Genomic DNA, 21,034 nt, shown 5'->3' with positions numbered 1-21,034 from the left:
AGCATTTGACAGTATACAAGCAACCATTGTTGCGTAGGCGCTATCAGAGCTGTTCAAAAATAATTTCATTGTAGAAACTTCGACGCCTACGGGGACTAATGTGCCGTCGCGACGATTCAATCTTTTCTTTCTTCTAAATTCTTTGACCTTTCAATACTATTTCTCCAGTTGCGTCGCACTGTATGTTTATCAGTGTTCTCAGCGTGCAATTTCCCGCTGCTCCTTTTTTGTAATCCGGTGCATTAATTCATAACACAAACATGACCATATGCCATGCTTCATTTAAATGTGCTTCTTACCGCTGCCTTTCCACTCCACTGAACTTGCCAGTATCTATAGCATCGACAAGTTCATAGACCAAACCGTCATGACATTAGTCGGGCAGCGGACTCGGGCGAGCGTCTCAGTGCGCGTTTTCAGAACATCGCAAACCGGGCGCCGTAGCAGATATCTTCCTCGCGTCTGTGCTTGCTGCATACCCGAGTTGTAGCCGATGACTGTTTGCCGGTTTTATGTTTCGCGAGCCAAGCTTCACGCAGCTTCTTGTCCTGCGGCTACGTGTGAATAAGGCTGACACCGGCCTCCGTTACGAGCGTCCGACCCTGCGGCACCGAGCAGTAGCCTACCATGTTGCGCGCCTTCAAAGGCAGCCACTACCTATTGTAGTGCTTTCAAGCGTTGTAAAGGAGACACTCGAAGCGGGAAAATTTCGCCACTAAATGACGACCGCGAGGGAATTACGAGGGAATTTAAACTCGTTTTCAGCTCGCTTCGGCGCGCCCGAAGCAGCCAGCGCGGCCACGTGATGCCTCCTAGCACGTCACGCCGATGGTGGCGCCAGCTTTTCCAGTGGTGGAGCTCGAGGCCAATATATTGTGTGCGCTTTAACACGTTTGAAGGTCGTCACCTACGTGGTTCAAACATAGGACCGCAAGGTAATTTGAAACATAAAGCAGTGTTACCTAGTGCTAAGTGATGGGACAAGGGTAAGAAAACGCGCTCTTGATCCGCCGAGACGACAGCCGAATTAGCTGCACTACGCGGACGCACGTCAGACGAGGACAAGGGCGGACATTCAACTCTGCATGCGATGTTTTCTCGCCATGTGTTTCTGCCCTTATCTCAGTCCCATTTCGCAATGGACCAGCTGACCCGCAACAAAGTTTCACTCCTTATCCGTCGTTCGTTCTGCATGCGTCCTTTTCTTCGCGGCTTCCGTTTGCGCTGCTAAATATCTTACCGATTATTCGACACCGTCCTGCAGGCGGCACCCCGTCTTCCAAGTAGTGGATACTTTAGTTAACATGTTGTGGCTGTCGGCCCAAGGGAGTTTATAGCCATTTTCATTGCAATAAGTACGCACAGCGGGCCTCGTGAGAATCTTCTTCCTGTGCTATCAGTTTGTCCACCCCATAATAAAAGAAAGTACACGAACTGTGCAAGAAAAACGTGTACGTTGAACAATCATGCACCATCATTCCCGACCGAACAAAACGTTCGTAGATTATAGACACGTTGATTTCTTCTAGCTATGTAAGCGTCACGACGTGACTCGATGTGCTGGGAGCATAATGCACTTATCGGGACGCTTTCAGATTTCTCTTTTCTGCTCACCTCTCTATACTGTGATGCAACAAGTTCTTGGAGCGCATTGCTTCGCTGCCTTACATACGTCATTTCTTTCTTTTTTCGCAATGAGGCAATTGCATGCACCTTGAACTGCCAGAGCATTATATCGCTGTGCGTGCCCAACCTTCCAAACGGATCGTCGGTGAACGTTGTACGCTGACGGACAGCTTCAAATATTTCCTGATTGTCGAGAAGCGACTTGGTGAACTGTATATGTTACTAGTGAACCTTAGTTGAGGTTATACCGCGTCATTTTGAGCTAATATTTAGAACGAAAGCGAGGGAGAAAGATATTCAAAGAAAGACTGGACAAGGGAAGGAAGTGAACCACAGCATGTTCCGGCCGGCCATCTGTATACGCATAAAAAATGGCGGGGCAGGGGCTTGCCAGGTAAAAAGATTGAAACATTCAGAAAAGGAAAAACATAAACGGTACTCTGTGTGTACGCGCAGCGTCAAAAGAAAAGTGCAATATTTTTTGCAAAGTAACTCCTTGCATGATCGGGCGTCGTGAGTTTACGTGCCGTTTTGAGCAGGAAAATGAGAGCGCTACACTGTCGCCACTGGCTATCGGCATGCAGTGCAGGGATTGAACATTAAAATGAAATTCTGTGGTTTCACGTGTCAAAACCACTACATGGTTTCGCGGCACGGCGTAGTGTGGGGACTCCGAATTAATTTTTGCCACGTGCGATTCTTCAATGTGCACCCAATGGATCTGCTTTTTTTTTTTTCGTCTCCATCGAAATGCGGCCAGCGCGGCTGGGATTCGACCCTGCGCCCTCGTGCTTAGCAACGCAACATCAAAGTCACTGCGCCACGGCGGCGATTGAACAGCACGAAAGCACAATAAATAATAAAAAAAGGAAACTGAAAAAAAAATAAACCGGCAGACTTGTGCGATCGCGGACGGATCACGCGAAAGCGTTTGACAAAATATCTCATCAGCGCGTATTACTCAAGCTTTCTCATTTTCATGCTGACATCCTAAAATGGCTTGAGCAATGTTTAACTAACCGCTCGCAGTATGTCACATTTAACAACCACTCTCCTAACATTGCATCCGTCACACCAGGCGTACCACAGGGGTCCGTCCTCGGCCCCCTTCTTTTCTTAGTTTACATTGACGACTTACCCTTGCACGTGTCCTGCCATATGCGTACGTTTGCGAATGACTGCGTTGTTTACCGCGCAGTCAATATCATCACGGACCAAGCAGCTCTTCAATTTAACCTTAACTACGTACAAGAATGGTGTGATCTTTGGCTGATGACACTCAAGCCTAATAAATGCTCACTTGTTTCATTTACCCGTCGTCACCGCCCGCTTCGCTTTTCTGATCAGATTGGTAACGTCATCGTGGAATTAGTAGAATATTATAGATACTTAGGTGTCACCTTGGCTAATGACCTAACCTGGAACGCGCATGTTACTAATGTTGTTTCACCCGCCGTGGTTGCTCAGTGGCTATGGTGTTAGGCTGCTGAGCACGAGGTCGCGGGGTCGAATACCGACCACGGCGACCGCATTTCGATGGGGGCAAAATGCGAAAACACCCGTGTGCTAAGATTTAGGTGCACTTCAAAGAACCCCACCTGGTCAAAATTTCCGGAGTCCTCCACTACGGCGTGCCTCATAATCAGAAAGTGGTTTTGGCACGTAAAACCCCACAATTTTTTTTACTAATGTAATTTCATCGTCTAACGAAACATTGAAATTTCTAAAACGTCATTTTCGCTTCGCTCCATTGCATGTAAAACTGTTAAGCTTATAAATCATTGGTAAGAACAAAACTTGGGTACGCATTTTCCATCTGAGATCCGCATCAAGCATATCTCGCCAAAGCCCTCGAGGCAGTTCAAAATCGCGCCACCAGGTATATTTATCAGCATATCGTACTTGAAAAAAAATGATGTTCCTTATCGCTTCTATTCTTTGGTCGCCGCATTTCCACCCTCTCCCACTTTCACAGGTTCTACTATTTGACGCTTAATCACCCACCATACACTGTCCCTACAACGCGCCGGTCACAACGCATTGGCCATGACCTGCAGGTAGCACAACCATATACACGCAAAAATACATTTTCAGCCGCGTTTTTCAACGTAGCAGTTAAAGACTGAAATTCCCTACCTCATCAAGTCGCTGCCGTCACCTACTCTTCACAATTTGTTCAAGATGTAACTTTTTATTTACAGAGTTGTATGCATTGTAACAATTGTTTGTATATGTTGTATCCCCACCCCCTTATGTAATACCCCGACTACAGGGTCTTTAAGGAAATAAAATGAAATGTAATGAAACGAAACCCAAACGTTAGCGAAGCAGAGTTCCGCAACAGCAACACAGCAGCATTTCTGGTTCCTGTGCACCCTTCTCCCCACCACCGCGCGTCGCGCTAAGGCACAGCTTCTGAACGCAGATATTTTCTACAGTTAATAAGCGCAAAGGGTATCGATAATATGCGTACAAAGTTGCATGCGTACGATGCAGTCATCGAACCCGTTCGCCTTCGCTGCCCAGGTGTCTGCCCCGCTCATCATCCAGATACTGTTCCTGAACCTGGTTCCCACCGCTTCCGATGCCACGGCTCCCAGCCAACCACTTCGCTTCGAGTGTACCGCCGGCTCTTGTCAGCTGTCTACAGCTTCGGACAGTCCGGCAGCACCACCGCTACTGGTCCTCAACGGCCCCCGGATTCCCTTACCATCATCGGCAACAACCGAACAGGCGACCTTAAAGCAGCATCACCCACGCGCGGCACTCTGTGGGCTCGGTGGCTGTGCCACGATGCAGTCATCAAACCCGTTCGCCTTCGCTGCGCAGGTCTGTAACCAGTATTGCCTTCTCACACACACAAAAAAAAAAAAAATGAAGCGACTCCGGTCTCCTACAGCTACCGAGCCCACAGTGCTGCATTTCCATTGTTAATGAATGTGCTGATGTAGTACGTACCTTGTTGTTGTTGGCTGGCGATGTCGAGTCAAACCTAGGTGCCGACACGGTACTCACGGAACTAAAGAAGCTGTCTGATGGTCAGTCACAACTACTCACCGAGGTTCAAGGTTTTAGAAACCACCTAACAACTACCCAACGGGCTATATCTGACCTAAGTAACGGATCATCCGACCTATAAACTCACTATCAAGATCTGGTAACATTACGCACCGACATGGAAACGATCTGCACTAACATCACCCAAACAGCCAAAGAAATCAGAGGAATAGAAGCCCACCTGGATGACGCCGTAAATCGCTCGCGACGTAGCAATAAAATCACAGATAACAATGTATCGGAAAAATTCGCCCTATCTGAAAAAACAGTCCTCCGCCTCTGCCGTGATCACATAGATCTAAGTATTGACCCTAAAGAAATTGAACGGGCTCACCGTCTTGGGTGCCATTCTTCTGAGCGCCCTCGCCCAATAATAGTCAACTTTACATTTTTTAAAACCAATGAGCTAATCCTTTCTAATGGCCATAAGTTAAAAGGGACTGATTACAGCATTGGGGAGGATTTTTCACGCTCTGTCCGAGATGCGCGAAAGCATCTCGTTAGATGTGCCAAAACTAAAACCACAACATTTTCCTTGCGCTACAAAACATGGTTCATCGGTTCTATAGCCGGTACGCATTCGACGAGTCATGGCAGACAGTAAAAGAAATCTCATAGCATACGGTTCATCGTCATGTAACTGAACTTCCTTGTAGCAGCCCTCGTGGTAAACTTCCAAATCTTTCTTTTTCTATTATTTTCACGAACATACGCAGTTTCCTCCCCAAGCGCGGACATATCTGTAATCTTGTTTCATCATCTACCAGCAACAGACTCATACTAGCTGAAACGTGGCTAACAGATGACGTCACTGATACTGACGTTCTTGTCGATCTACCTAATTTTAATGTTTTCCGCAAGGACCGCGAGGGCTCCAGAGGAGGAGGTGTTCTAATTGCCATTAACCAGCAATTCGCTGGTTATGTTATTAGCATCTATTCAGAGCTTGAAATACTACGGGTTATCTGCCGTTCCGCACCTCAAACCGTCATACTAGGTGTCTGCTACAGACCTTCCCACAGCAATCCAAGTTTTTCTTATAACCTAAATGATAGCCTAAATCAACTTACTGCTACACATCCCAAAGCGCGCATTCTTTTTTTTGGCGATTTTAACTTCCCGGCTATTGACTGGCAGAACTTAACACCAAATAGCATAAAGAAATAACTAACTTCCTTGACGTCTGCATAAATTTAAATCTCATCCAGTTAGTAAAAGAACCCACACGCGTCGTACGTGATTCGTCAAACATCTTGGACCTTGCGTGACTCCCAAATGGAGCCAGAAAGACAAAGCATACAGCAAACGAGCACACAGCTCACGAGTACATTTCGAGCACGACAACGAGCACTCGCTAGCAGCCGATAACCACTCCATTCGACGTCATCGTTCGACGTCATAGTAGACTTCCCGCCTTTTGGAGGAGGAGGGCTCACACACACGTGCCGCACGGGTTTCAGTGCACTCTCGAGGGCAGACGACCTTTTCAGCGCAGTCGTCGTGGTATCAATTGTCCTGCGTCCCCATAGTCAGCTGGTCACGCCCGACCACAGCCGGCGCCTCTAATATTCCAGAGCTGCCTTTCTCCTGTTCTCCGAACGAGGCGCTTGGTGGATGAACGCCGCCGTAGTGAAGTTCTCCAAAGGAAGTTCACGGTTGGTTAGCGCTGTACTCGCTGGTTCTCTGAAGGGCGCCACCGCGGGTGGATCGACGCACCTGCAGCGGGCTGAAATAGCTGCAGGCTGATCCTAACAACGGGTGTTTTCGCATTTCGCCTCCATCGAAATGCGGCCGCCGTGGGCGGGATTCGATCCCGCGACCTCGCGCTCAGCAGCCCAACACCATAGCCACTGAGCAACCACGGCGGGTGATCCGCAGCCTCAATGTAGGATTAACAGCGGCACGTAGAGCGGCAAGTTCTGTTTCCGTAGAGGTCGTTATACGGGACACTTTGAACGTAATTGTGACTTGTAAGGCCGGGATGATAGCAGCGCTTGTGGAGCTGGTGGCTGAGACAGATCCATTAGTGTAAATCTGCGTGCTTTGTTAATATGTCTCTTTCAGTAATGACAGTTTGAACTGACGTAGAGCCACTGTTGATTGACGGGTCTTCTTCGTAATTCCCGGGATCGTGAGGCGTACTTGTGGCTGTCGTAGGCACCAGAGGGGTAGTTGTCTTGCTGCTGGGTAAAGCCCGACGAAAGGTATACTTGATGTGTCGCAACAAGTTTGGAAAATGTGGGTTGAGGTCTTTGGGCTGGCAAAGCAGCAATATAGTGACTGGGGAATGTGTGCTCTAAGGTTGTCAATCGCTATATATGTTGGAACCATGTAGTCCCTAGCAATCATGATTGTTACGTGAGTCGAGGCGCATCGTGGTAGTCCAAGACATGTCGCCTGGCCTTGCAAACTTTCGAAGGTACGAATGTTTGTTTTACATGTGTTCGCCAAAACCGGCAAGCTGTACCGTAAAAAGCCCAGAAACAGTGCTCTGTATAGCGGCAGCATGGACCGTACCGACGTGCCCCAGGTTTTTCCGCACAGGAACCTCCCTATGTATACAATCGAAATTAGTCTCCGCTTCAGGTAGATGCAGCGGGGGCTCCATGAAAGGTCCCCGTCAATTATCACACCTAAGAAGCGGTGATACTTTTGGTATTTGATACCCTGGCTATTGAGAGAAACAGGATACGGTGCCATGTTTCTGCAAGTAAACGCGATTAACGCGCATTTTTCGATGGACACACTAAGGCCTTGTTTGCAGAGATACGAACAAGTTCGGGTGGCTGCCCACTGAATTCTTGCGCGCACTTGAAGACGAGTCACCGCAGAAGACCAAAGACAAATATCATCAGCGCACATTGATATATGAATTGTTTTGCGTAATATTTCAGCAAGGCCAACCATAGTTAGGTTAAAGAGAATAGGGCTCAATACCCCTCCCTGTGGGCCACCACCGTGACAACAACAAAATGACAAAGAGATGGTTGGCTATGACTAGGAGACAGTGTTCTTATTCAACACCGCGAAACTGATAAAGAACTAATACAAACGATACAAAACTGATAAATGGAACACTGTATACATACTGACGACACACAAACCATAAGCGCATGCCGCATCAGTGCCCCTCACATGAAATGTTCCGCTGCCATTTACGCCCAGTCAAGCTGGCGTAAAGAGGGGGGTCTTCAGACATATATGGCACCCCCCCCCCCACCTGGCATCTGGCACTGGGGGCCCACGGCCTCTATCCCCCCCCCCCTTTACTACGCCACTGGGGACGGTTTTATTTTTCATGCGAGTGTATACATACTCTAAAGACAGGTTCGTGGCAAAAAATAAAAGCGCAATAATAAACAGACCGAGAAGCGACCCACTTGTAGAGAAAAGTCAAAACCGATGCGTTCAAGAAAGTAAATATACACTTCTAAATGAGCCGAATTGGCAATCCTGCGCACAAAAAAGAAAAACATCAGATTTCAGTGTGCCCTTAATATCTATGAATTTCTAGTATTTCTAGTATCTAGTATCTAGTATTTCTAATTTCTAGTATCTAGTATTTGGAGATCGTTTTTTATAATGATCTCGTTAATCTCTGCCCCATGATTGTCTTGGGGACGGCTACACCATCGTGGATGGTGGGCATTAATATCTCCGCATAACACAAACGATGCACCACACCGAGACACTAAGCACTCAAGTAGCGAGGTATCGGAAGAACGTGTATAGGCCTGTTGTATATGCTTGCCGCCGTCGTACACACACCCTTGAGGCTCACAGTAACAGCTACACACTCAAACTCATCGTCACAGATGCCGTCTGTGTCAATAACCGCGAAGTCCAAGTCAGCACGAACGTACACTGATGCTTTTGAAGCATTGCGCGTATGCGCCGCCTCCACACACTGGAAAGAGCCACAAGCTGGTTCCGCGCATCGAGTGTTACTGTGGACACCCACGAAGCCTGGCAATCGATACTCGTCTTTCCTAACGTTAGTTTCCTGAAGCGCTATAACGTCTGGTGGAGTCTTCATAGCGATGAGTCGAAGGACTAGTCAGCGTGCCGCGGTCGCATCGACCTGACATTCCATTGCAGCACAAATGGGCGAGGCTGCTGACAACTGTTAGAATTGTTTCCGGTAAAACATCTAGCGAAGGCCGTCGAGGACATCATTCATGTGCATTTCACACGCCGTTGATAAAAGACTGCCGAAGGGGTCAAAAAAGCACGCAAAGCAATTTGAAGCGAGGTGAACATACAGCAACATATTCCTTCTCTAGGCATATACTAGTCATACCTTTAGAAATAATATTTAATTGGCCCTTCTTCACTTTCAAATATATAATGCACTTTGTCCTGCGTGTATATTTAAATATGTTGTATATGTGCATGGTGTTTAAAGTGTAAATTTAGAACAATGCTGAAGTGAGAAAATATGGATGAGCCAGCCGCTGCTAGTGCTTCTAATGCGCTTGTCCTCCTATTGTCAGGATTTGCAAATAAAGTGAAAGTATGCATTAAAAGCTGTGCACGTCCGCGCCAACAATGATGCAGTCAGCTATAAGCCACCACTTCGTGCGGTCCTTTCTTAGTTTCGTGTGTTTCTTGCGGTAAATTCCCAAATCATTAGCCACAATAAAATTTTAAGTGGGAAAGCCGAGGCAAGTCAAAAGAAACCTCAAATGATGTGGGTGACAAAACTCTGGCAATGAAATTTTTGTTGTGTGTGTGTGTGTTGGGGGGTAGGGGTAGGTTTCGGCATCACCGTCGTCGGGCGGGAGGGGCTCGGCCACCTCCGGAAAACTCCGGAGGGAGCTCGGGCCCCTCCCCCCCTCCCCCCCCCCCGTAATCAGCGCCTATGCATACCAACATCCAAGTTAACAACTCATACAGTGGCACTACATTATTTTAATCACGGAAGGTGCACATGGTGCAGCATCTCCTGGACATAATGTTGTATTTCAATGGACACACAGCTACATTGGCGCTTCCAGAAATTACCAAGCAGATGAACTGGCAAAACGGGTCCACGAACACGGCAGACTCTACGCATCAGTCCTTTGTTTAGAAGTGGCATAAAGCACATCTAGAGGAAACTTAGTACGGAAGGTTCTTTTTTTTTTCGATAAAATGTTTTCGTCGACGCAGCAAAAAGATAATTCTGCATGCAGCGGGCCCTGGACTAAAATTCGGACTCTATTAGTTTACACAGAGACGCGGAAACTATTTCATCGACTCCAGCATTAGGCCTTCCATTCAGAAACGACTTCCTAAGTAAAATTGGGCGCGCTGAATCCGTATGACGTGCTTGTGTTAAACCAGGTGAGGACATCTCGCGTGTATGCCCGGCAGAGGCGAAAACTGTGGTTCAAGCTTAGAATGCTGGAGAATTTACGCTAAAGGCCCTTTCAGGATATTTTCTTAGATCTTGGCCATATGCACGATATCCAGACATTACAAGGATGACATGCGCTCTGCGAAGTTTTTTTGTTTTGTTTTGTTACGTGTAACCAAGCTTCTATGTATACCGTCATGGTTTGCTCGCGTTTGCTCTTAGTGAGCTTTTTTTTTCTCTCTTTAACTTGTGCCTATAATTGTGTGACGCTGCATTTTCTACCATTTGTTTCTCTTTCATTTTTTTGCTTGTCCTTTGGTAGACTAAAGTTGCACGTTGGGCTTGTTGGTATGTCATGATGGAGGCAAAAGAAGAAAAGGCCGGAACAGAACAAGTTGGCAAATATGGGGACGTATTTTGCGATGATCACTATCGGCAACAGTGTCACCTCGGATATGTATACTCTGACGATTATTTCGGCGATACTATCGCCTTTGCGCGACGTACTGGTCAACCAGCCAATCAGCGCGCGCTTGACGTCGATAGCACTACGTCAGGCGAAGGCGATAGTATCGCCGAAGTGATCGTCGCAGTATACAGGGTGTTTCAGCGAAAACTTTCAAAAATATTTAAAAGTTGCCTGTGGCAAATATCACAATTCTAGTTCATGAGCTGGTCTACTCGAAGCGGCGGACAATACTTGCACAAAAAATTGAGATCCGAAACCGTCTAATTAATAAAAATTCACTAATTCAGTTTTTAGCTAGTTACATTATGGCCCATATTGCAATCTACAAATTCTAGCAGTGGACTTCGCAAGGCGGATCCACTTGGAACGAATATTCAAGATGACACCAGTTTCGAGATATAAATTCCCGAACTTTGCGGAGAAATGCATTGGTGTTCCAGTTAATTTGTTAACAAAACGTCGTCTCATACGCTGAAGCACACAATTGGAGCGCCAATACATTTCTCTGCAAAGTTCGGGAATTTATATCTCGAAACTGGTGTCGTCCTGAGAATTCGTTCCAAGTGGATCCGCCTTGCAAAGTCCACTGCTAGAATTTGTAGATTGCAATATGGGTCATACGATAATCAGCTAGAAAGTTCATTAGTGAATTCTTAATAATTAGTCTATTTTGCGTTTCAATTTTTTGTGCAAGTAGTGTCCGCCGCTTCGAGTAGACCGACTCATAAACTAGAATTGAGCTCTCTGCCACAGGCAACCTTTAAAAAATTTTGAAAGTGTTCGCTGAAACACGCTGTGTATCCCCTGGACTATTCACGAAGCACGTCTGACTGATTCTGCTAGTCGCTCTTTTCTGACCGCATCTTTTGTAACCTCGGCAATAACGTGGCGCAAATTTATCTTTAATAGCAACTAGCCGTCAACAAAATATACAAAAAGGAGGGAAAAAGAAAGAATAAAAGCTGAAATTTCAACGTAAGTACACTCCTTCGAACGCTTTAAATGATAATTTTCTTGGGAATCAAACCAACGAAATTTCCCGTTTTTCTCATATGACAAATACTATATGCGCATGACATCCAGCAGTGATAAAGCAAAAATGTCATGTACTGCTTGTTTTCCCTCCTTCACGTATTTAGCTTTGGAACGTTGCCTCGGTACACGTGAGATGTAAACATAGATGTGCGAGCGTATGAAAGTGAACACATAAACCGCGGTATAAGATGCATGAGTGCCGAAACTGTGCTACGGGCAATCTGAAATTACTAAACGATGCAGTGCAATGAGCAATGCTAGCCTTACCTATACGTGTTTCACACGAGGCTGCGCAACGATTTCTACATATAACAAGCAATTGACGGTCACGATTCTCGAGTTCTCGGCCGGTATAATGTCACGATTCGTTCATTAAAGCAGCAAATTGGGCGTTTCGGTACATATGTGAAAAGGCGGCAGCGCAATAAGACAAGGACGGAGACGAGACGACAATTAAGGACGAGCGCTGGTACACGATCAGAGCTCGTCCTTAATTATCGTCTCCTCTCCTTCCTTGTCTTATTGCGCTGCCGCCTTTTCAAGTAACGATTCCTTTCGCTCGATCATATTCCATTCTTATCCAAAGCTAACGACCAGCCGATCCTGGTGATAAAGTGCAGGCATAGCGCTGCTCAGACCGCTGACGGCGTGCGAAAGGGAAAAAGCACTGGAATTGGAGTCGTTACATTGTCCAGGCTTTCTTTTTTTTCGTGAATCCACGGAAGCAGCATTTGGAGCACCATGGCTCATACAGCGCACCTTTCCACTTCGCAGGCGATCTTCGCGTTCTTGCTGCTGCTATGTCCGTGCACAGCGTATTCGGAGTATGACCCTTCGCAACCACTACAACTATCAAGCAAGGCCACAATCTACCAGCAGACCGGCAACTATCTCCACATCGACCCACTACAACTACTGCGCCCAGCCTTCTGCGCACCATCGTCGTCAACTGTGTCGTCACATCGCAGTGGCAACTTAAGCGGCTGTGCGAGCGTCAGTCCGTTTAGTTGGCACGGAAGCAGCATCTGGAGCACCATGGCTCATACAGCGCACCTTTCCACTTCGCAGGTCTTGAAAAACTTTCCGCTTTATGCTAATAAAGGTGACGACCCATTTTTGCTCTTGCTTCCGTGCCATCAAGGGCTCTGTGAAATTGTCGGAGATTGTTTCTCTATGGCGTTGCTGTTAATGCGCTCAGGTGACGTGGAAACTAATCCGAGTCCTACTACGCGTACTGTGTGGGGATGCGCGACTCACGCGCGTCCCCAGATATCTTGTTTTCCCCCATCTCCTGCAATCCCGCTTCGCCGCGTGGCCTGCGTGACGCCCGCGGCGGTCGATGTGGTTGAAGCGCAGCGCGAGAGATGGCGCGAGTGTTGCGCTGCTACCGGCGGGGTTACTTGGGTGCGGGAGCAGTAGGCGCTCTCTTTTTGGGGTTCGGGAAGCAAGCGGGACGGACGTGCCGTGCTGCGCGTGCGCCGACCCATGCTTCTGCGAGACCGTCTCGCGTGGCCGCCTTGGAATGCGCCACCGTTGGCGTGACCGTACACGCGAACGACCAGGCGTTGGGATCCAGCATGGGGCGAACATATTCGCTCGCTATGCGGTCGCGGTAAGTCGGACTTCTAGATTTGTCGCGCGCCCATCGGCATGTTTTGTGGATAGCAACTCGGCTAGCAGGCATTGATCTATGAAAGGTGCAATAAATGCCCTTGTGATTGTTTGCACTACTGTGTTGTCGTTCCTTTGTCCCAAGAGTACGGGAGGAGAGACCCCACAACTGAGGCATTACTTGAGCTGCAGAATTTGCCCTCAAATGCTTCTGAGCAGACGGAAGTCCTTTTCCGGCTGTTAAAAGATCTTCAGGCTCGTTCTGTACAATCTGCTAAGGGCCAGGCCGAGTTGGTTAACGACGTCAAGGCTTTTAAGGTCGGTCAAAAGAATATCGAGACCAAAATGGAATGTATCCAGAAAAGATTGGACAACCTTGAAGCAAAAACAAATGTTTTAGACCATCTCGATGATGAAATGACTGGCATTCAGGCGTCGGCTCAAGCCCAAACAACTCGGCTTGACTCTTTACTGCTGCGTGTTGACGAACTTGAGGACAGATCGCGACGCAATAACCTCGTATTTCATGGCATCCGTGACTCTCACGAATCGTGGGAACAGTCCGAATCACGCATAAGAGAAGCACTGACTGACGTAATCGACAGCCTGCCTGACACGGCAATCGAACGTGCTCATCGCATTAGATACTACACGCCTAGTAAGTGTCGCCCAATTGTAGTTAAATTCACCAGCACAAAAATAAAAGACAAAGTACTTTCCATGCGCGCACAGCTGAAAGAAAAGGGTATTTCTACCTCCGAAGATTTTTCGCCCGCCACCCGTCACGTCCGTAAAAAACTAATTGAGTACGCTAAAAGCCAGCCCCAACCATGCCCTTTCCAGTTAAGGTACACCACACTAATAATGAAAAAAAAAAACAGTTCTATGATCTGGCGACAGACACCGTCAACGAGCATGCGCCATATGAACCACGAGATAACGGCCGGCATGTAAATTCCCAGCAGATGCCCAGTTAGGAAAACGTGAGGGATGTGGACGAGAATCATGCATCGTATCTGTGTTCTTTACTAATATTCGAAGCATCATGAATAAGCGCACTTCCTTAGCATCTGCATTGGAGACTAGCTTGCAATGCTGACATTTTTGTGCTTACCGAAACGTGGCTACATTCACAGATTCAAGATAACGAAATTCTTCAAACTGCACACCATTTTTCACTGTATCGTTGTGACCGTACACTGCGTCAGGGAGGCGGCGTGCTCTTAGCCATTTCTAAAGATTTCCATCTCAGTGCATTCATGTCAATACTGACCTCGAAACTGTTTGGGTCATCATTGAAATAAATCGCCAGAAGATAATCATTGGTGTTTATTACCGCCCCCCCCCCACTTATTCATCTAATTTCGTAAATGAGATGCATGATATCATTAACATTGTTACATCCCGTCATTCTACATTACCTTTATTTTTGTTTGGCGATTTTAATCTACCGAACATAATATGGAACACTGAACCTCCAACTTTACGCCCTTTTTCTTCATTAGCCAATGAGTTCTTAGACATGTGCACTGTTTTTTCACTTTCACAACTTGTTACTCAACCCACACGAACTACCGAATCCGTTCAGAACACACTTGACCTTGTATTAACATCGCGGCCTGACCTAGTTTCCGACATCACCTATTTACCCGGCTTGGGCGACCATTCGGCACTTTCTTTCGGCGCAAATATTTTGCGACCAAAACCCGGTAAAAAATTCAAATCTTTTCGAGACTACGCGAAAGGAAATTTTGAAACCATCAACGCCGAATTATTTGCTTTTCTAGACGTGTTTTTAAACAACTTCGACAGCCGTAGCGTTCATACCAACTGGAATATGTTTGGTACAAAAATTCCTGAAATAACAAAAAAAAAATACATCCCACTGCGCACCCTTGCATGTAATCTAAACGCCCCATGGTATAACATCCGTCTCAGGCGCCTGTCTAATAAAAAGAAACGCCTGCACAATTTAGCCAAACGTTCACCTAGCGTAAACCGCTGAACCAAGTACAAACTGGTGGCAGATGAGAATGTAGCCGCATTTAAACAAGCCAAGGATCACTTTCTTGGCCATACCTTGCCATCAATGCTTAAAACCGACACCAAGAAATTCTGGCGCGTCATTAACCCCAAGGCGGATGACATGATAACCTTAATCGACAGCTCTGGAAATGTTATTCCAACTGACGAATGTGCGTCCACACTTAATGATGTTTTCATGCACAACTTTTCATCAAATACACACATTACTCTTCCATCCACGCACGACTACGATTACCAAGCAATGTTTCCCATAATCATTGAATCAGCAGGCATCATACCAATTATCTCATCTTTAAAACTGTCTTCGGCTCCAGGACACGATTTAATAAACGCGAAATTTTTGAAAAGCACTAGCTGTTACTCTTCAATTTTTCTAGCAGTGATATTCCAACAGTCGCTAGATAAGGGTTCTTTGCCTGCTGAATGGAAGATCGGGAAGGTGATCCCACTCCATAAGTCGGCTGACAAGCATTCTCCATATAACTACCGCCCTATCTCGCTCACTTCCATTCAATGTAAGATGTTAGAACATATACTTGCCTCTAATCTCGCTAGCTTTCTTGAAACTAATTCATTCTTTTCACCATCTCAACATGGCTTCCGCAAGACATATTCATGTGAAACACTAGTTTTATTTACGCATAAGCTAAACGTCATTCTTGACCGCTCTTCTACTGCCGACTGTATATTTTTAGACTTTTCGAAAGCGTTTGACAAAGTGTGCCATAACCTTCTAATGTTTAAGCTGAATCGAATTAACATTGATCCCAGACTGCTTGCATGGCTTGAGTGCTTTCTTTCTAACCGTTCAGTTTGTCTTTGCTAATGAATCAAACTCACAACCAAGCAGAGTACAGTCCGGCGTACCTCAAGGGCCGGTACTTGGTCCCCTCCTTTTTTTAATTTACATAAATGATCTACCCTCTTGTGTTTCCTCTAACATTCATTAATTCGCCGATGATTGCGTAATATTCAGGGAAATAATATGCGACACTGATATATCCTCTCTTCAATCCGACCTTAACGCTATTTCTACTTGGTGCCAATCATGGTCAATGGAATTAAATATTAAAAAAATGTAAATTTATGCGCGTGTCCAGAAGTTCTAACCAGCTTCCTTCTTACTGCGTTAATAATCTCCCCTTAGACCCTGTTTCATCCTACAAATATCTTGGTACCCATATTACTAGAAAGCTCTCGTGGTCCATGCACGCTTCTTACGTAATTAAAACGCTAACCGCATGCTGGGATACCTAAAACGCAATTTCACTAAGGCACCGTCTTCCCTAAAATTAATGCTATACAAGTCACTAGTCCGCTCAAAGTTTGAGTACGCCGGGGCAGTTTGGGATCCCTTTCAGAAAAACCTAATTCACTCATTAAAAATGGTACAAAATAACTCTGCTCGTTTCGTTTTTTTTCTAATTATAACCGAATTGCCAGCACTTCTGTAATGAAATTAAACCTTGATTTGCCATCTTTAGCCTCTCGCCGTAAAGGCCTTAGGCTTGAACTTTTTCATAAGATATTTCATCATCCTTCCCTTCGCGATGAACTTATCTCCCCTCCTCAATACATTTCTTCAAGGTTAGATCACAATAACAAAGTTGGAATTCCATTATGCCAAACCAATGTCATATCTCATTCATTCCTTCCGCGTACATCTGCTGAGTGGAATCGCCTACCCGCCTCAACCAAACAAGAGCATTGCATTCATGTTTTCGTACTACCAATTGTATCGCTCTTTTTGTATTACCGGAACACTGTATTACTGCACTGCATGCACCGTATTTCATTTTATTAACCAGCACTCCAGGAACACTCGGATAGCACTGTATAACCGAGAGCCATCTATTTATGTACTATTAACCATTTTACTGCGCTGTACTTTTTTTTCTGTATTTGATGTAACCACTCCCCTCGTTAATGCCCCTGGCCCTGAGGGTACACGAAATAAATAAATAAATAAACCACCGATGCATGAGTGCCTTTTTTGTCATTGTCAATATTATTGTTGTTGCTCTTGTTCGGAGCAGCATTTTGTTTAGCTGTCACGCCCACCTTGTAACACGCACCTAGTGGTAATCACCGCGCGTTCGTTGTTAAAATTACACGGCTGCTCGAGCAAGCTAACGATTCTTACAATTTAGTGACAGCAAGAAAAACCTGTGTTCGTTGTCCAAAATACCGCCAATGGCAAAACGCCGGCCGATAATGCTTCAGCACGCGGGAACGACTGCATAGGCATTGTTGAGAACTCACTCGTCAAAATTATGGCTAAATTGGCAAACCGCAATGGACAAAAATGTGGTATAAGTAAGGAACTCGATTGGGAAAAAATTATGCTCCGCACTGTCAGGCGCACACGGACCACACGGATTGTACTGGCCGATTTAGTATGGTTTAGTTTAGCTGAAGACGCCCGTAGTGCTTAGATTTCGGTGCAAGTCAAGCTCTCCATCTACACGGCTCTGTTCACAGCCCCACGCGACAGCGTTGGGACCGTCACTCATCCGTCATCATTCAGTGTTTACATAACGGATGCAGAGCGCTTTCTCTAAATTACGGCCGATGCACTAACGAGCCACGCAGTACACCGGATGTCATAACGGTACAAACAGTACAGGATATACGTACGACAGGGAACCGTTCCGCGCAGCTGAGCATCTGCCTGTCGTTGCGGCGCGCTGTTGAACGTTTGTGCACACGCAGGTCCCGCCGGCTGTGCAAGTGGGATTATCCGTGGAGCCGCGATAATGTTCTCCCAAGCCGAGTCGCTGGAACCGGTCGTTTACCGTAGTGGCCACGCGCGATGTGCTTGCGCCATCGCGGTGCGTGCAAGGCCACCGCTGTCGTGCACTCGAATCCGCCGAGCCTCGGAACAGGTGAAAAAGGCGAAGCGCAGAGGCGTGGCGTGCAGCTAACGTTCCGTTACGCCGAAGGGAGCGCGCGCTCGGCAAAGTTGGGTCACGGACTTCCAACCGCCGCTAGCGTGGCGTTTCCGAGGGAAGTTGGTCGAGTCGGCTCACTTGAACTCGGTACAAACGCTTATAGATTTGCATTTTCGAACGCAAATTGCTGCTGTTTCCGCCCTGCAGCATCCTAGAGGTTGTGGATTAGTAGGCCACCATTTCTTGTTCTCCTCTACAGAAGTTGAGATGGGTTCTTGCAGACAATTACTCCCGTACTCGTAAATGTGCCTTGACTTGAAGCTCATACTTCACTTAATCTAGATGATGCCTGAAGTGACTGTGTCCAAAACGCTCATTGCGTTTCCTTCGGCGGGTTCACATCAAACGTTATTTTGACGAAGTCAAGCATGAGCTTCAAGTTAAGGCCCATTTTTCAATACGGGGCTAAGATGTTTAGTATCGAAGGCGGTAACATGATGTAGATGGCGTCGCTTATCAACGGTCGGCTAGACTGTGGCTAGATAGAGGAAGAATCTTCAGGCCATTTTTCACATCCTACCCACCCCTGTCAATTGCTACCTTCCTGCATAAAACAAAGCTCACGCAACTCTAATAGTTTGCCTCTAAGTATCAATAAGGATCTTCGAAAGTAATTGCTCCCTTGAAAATAGCTCGCCTTTCATACCTCCTTATCTATACAGCAATGTGCCTCAACCACAGTGTAGCCAAAAGATTCATGCGGAAATTCGGGAAGTTATGGAAATACGCATAACAATAAGCGACAACAATTCGATTAATAACTTTTCTTTACAATTTCGAAGACGTAGCCTTGGGCTTGTGAACTGTTATCTGTGATCCCCCCCCCCTTTTTTTTTGTACGATGGGAGTGCAAGTCCACTGCAAGTTCGTTGGGAGTCTGTATGGTATTTGGATAAAGCGCTCTGAATGACACAACGGTAAGCAGGGGGCTGTTAAAGCTCTCTGCCAGATGTCTTAAAATTATTGAATAAAAAAGTAGAAGAAACCACTTACACTATGCTCGCAAAAGAAAGAATGTAGCCATCGTTTCCCTTATTTCCGACCGGATATTTCTGTATTTTTACCGTTTTGTGAGCCTCCGTCGGCATGTTTTGCTTCGGGCGAACCGTAGGTATGACATCATACGAACCCGAAGGACACGTTGGTAAGAAGAGCGTCTGCCTGCAACACCACATTCTTGCCTTACGTGATGCGCCTTGCTGGTGTAGCTGGTGTATTGTTATATATCCACGGCTCTTTTTTTTTTAATGCGTGAGCATTTCTATGCTTACCCAACGAGAAAACCGTCCGTCCGTCATGTAAGACGATCGTTTTCAAGATAGAGCTCGAAGCATCGAGCAACTGTACCTTCGTGCTATAGCCTGTCGCTTCGACGCGAACGAAGCAGCAAGAACAACACAGCGCTCACGTACGCAGCTCTCAGCACACGGCGTACTCAGCCTGTGTGTAGCAGGTCGGTTTCAAGATACGGGCCTGCGCGTCTCTTTTCAACGCTAAGTAAGCGGCAAGCACATAGCGTGCCAAGCTATCAGCAGTCGGCACTCTCTGTCGGCATCGCACATCGCTTTCAAGATGCGGCCCGCGCCGCGCCGTGCCAGACGTAGCCACTGCCGGAGCACGAATGATCACGGTTCATAATGAATGGTTCGACGCGGACGGAAGGCGCTAAAGAGCAATAACGGCTTATAATGATCGGAAAGTCATGAGCGCACCTGGCGGCGCCACCTGCAGTATAGTTTGCTTGCTTCATCAGTTCACGTTGCGCCGCCTTCCGCAGCAGTTCGTGTCGCCGCAGCGCTGTCGCGTTTACCGTAATGGCGCAAGACGACCGCAGCCGCTTACTTAAGACGAACGGAAACGCAGAAATGCAGAATGTCAGAGTCAATACAAATTACGATAGAAACAACTCAACGACGCTGCGCAGAGCTGGAAACTACAGCAACACGCTGCCGGACACAATAAACAGGAGGAATGACGCCGCGGGCTAATGCCGCCCGACACCGACGTTCTATATAGGGGAAGCCGCAACGCAGAACAAGCATATATGAAATACAAGCGCGCAATACCCAGCATCACTGGGAACAAAGAGTGAACCTGAACGATCAACAAGCGCAGGAAATACAAGCGCGCATATAGTTCCTTCATTTGCTACGGCTCCCTCGTCATTTCATCCCACGTGCACATCCGCTGCGGGCTATCTATAACACGAGCGAACATTGCTTGTACTCGCCTCTTCTACGTTGTCTCGCGCAGGTCTGAACAGCTCGGTGTTGCAACCGGGTTTCACCGTTTCGCTGTCTACTAATCTGCTACCGCAGTCAATGTCTGGCCTTTCGGGCGAAACTGAGACTTTTTTAAAGAAATCGTCGTTGTATGCATTGAAGCACTAATGTTACTTAAGAGGAAGCTTTAGCTCGAGTGCTCCTATCTAAATACATGTAAAAGGAGAATTCGTTTTTCTCGGCAACCACTGCACCAAATTTGACGAGGTTTGTTGCATTTAAAAGACAAACTTAAAATCTAGTGACTGTTGGTTTCGAATTTTTGAGTTAGATTGTCAATGTTTTATTAAAAATTGGCAAAAATCGAAAATTTTCAAAAAACGAAACTATCAAGTTTACAACTCTGTAACTTAACCACTAAAAATGATAATACAATTCTGTGAATTGCATCTAATAGTACATCTAAAGCGGACAAAATTGATATGTTACAAATGAATATAAAAAAAATTAATCATAGGGAAATACAACTTTTGCAAAACCGTTGTAACCAACGTAACAAATTCACGTAAGATGTAAAATGACATATTGAATTTGTCCGCTTTGAATGATCTAATGGATGCCGTTTACAGAACCGCGATATCGGTTTTTTATGCAGAGCTATGAATTTGGAAACTTCGTG

At 46.3% G+C, this 21,034-nt stretch overlaps 1 protein-coding gene across 1 annotated transcript in view; it reads right to left on the bottom strand.

The window, feature by feature from the left end:
* LOC142572942 (alpha-tocopherol transfer protein-like) overlaps positions 1-18,047 on the bottom strand; it is a 41,970-nt gene extending 23,923 nt beyond the window's left edge. Inside the window, exon 1 of the mRNA XM_075682405.1 lies at positions 17,820-18,047. The gene's annotated coding sequence lies outside the window, so the exon portion shown is untranslated. The remainder of the gene's footprint in view (positions 1-17,819) is intronic.
* Between the last annotated feature and the right edge of the window lie 2,987 nt (positions 18,048-21,034).

Source organism: Dermacentor variabilis, chromosome 1, assembly GCF_050947875.1.
Source record: "Dermacentor variabilis isolate Ectoservices chromosome 1, ASM5094787v1, whole genome shotgun sequence".
NCBI lineage: Eukaryota > Metazoa > Arthropoda > Arachnida > Ixodida > Ixodidae > Dermacentor > Dermacentor variabilis.
This window is presented reverse-complemented; position numbering and strand designations above follow the sequence as displayed.